At 33.0% G+C, this 552-nt stretch overlaps 1 protein-coding gene across 2 annotated transcripts in view; it reads right to left on the bottom strand.

The window, feature by feature from the left end:
• LOC119591333 (mycophenolic acid acyl-glucuronide esterase, mitochondrial-like) overlaps nucleotides 1-318 on the bottom strand; it is a 3,634-nt gene extending 3,316 nt beyond the window's left edge. Inside the window, exon 1 of one of the 2 annotated variants that reach the window (XM_037940062.1) lies at nucleotides 252-318. The gene's annotated coding sequence lies outside the window, so the exon portion shown is untranslated. Of the gene's footprint in view, nucleotides 1-6; nucleotides 119-251 lie in introns of those variants that run through there. The other variant, XM_037940064.1, reaches the window with a different exon arrangement.
• Between the last annotated feature and the right edge of the window lie 234 nt (nucleotides 319-552).

Raw genomic sequence — 552 nt, 5'->3', positions numbered from 1 at the left:
CTGCACCTTTACGATCTGATATCTTCTTTCAGGCTAATAAAAAATGACACCGGCGTTTACGTGGAACTCTGCTTAACGTCTGAAGTGCGAGCTCCCTTTGACCTATAAAGTCTGGACTTTTAAGCTTGACATTTCTATTCTGCTATCATGTTGTACGTTACAAACTATACTACATTTTAACTGTAATGAACGAGTGCCATAAAATTGTTATTTTGTCTGTTGTAAACCTAGAGACTTTGATGATAACATACAAGAATTTCTCTTTCCGGTGTTATCAGTGAACGTAGCCTTTTGTGATTTGTTTACGTGTGGGTAAAGGACTTACTTTTTTATGCACCGTGGCTTGTTAAACCGTATCATTATGCACCTTATTTATAAGAATTCTGACAAAATATTTTACTATTAACTGTCTTTTCCATAAAAGTGTTAAATGAACTATTATGCGGTGTCATACATTCATCAAATATCATTTAAGCTTTGATATCCTCATGTCTGGCGAAAAGAATCGATGATAATAAAATATCAAGTTAAAGGTATTTTATATATATAAAT

Source organism: Penaeus monodon, chromosome 28 (genome assembly GCF_015228065.2).
Source record: "Penaeus monodon isolate SGIC_2016 chromosome 28, NSTDA_Pmon_1, whole genome shotgun sequence".
Taxonomy (NCBI): Eukaryota; Metazoa; Arthropoda; class Malacostraca; order Decapoda; family Penaeidae; genus Penaeus; species Penaeus monodon.
The sequence above is the reverse complement of the archived record's forward strand: the minus strand, read 5'-3'. Positions and strand labels throughout refer to the sequence as shown.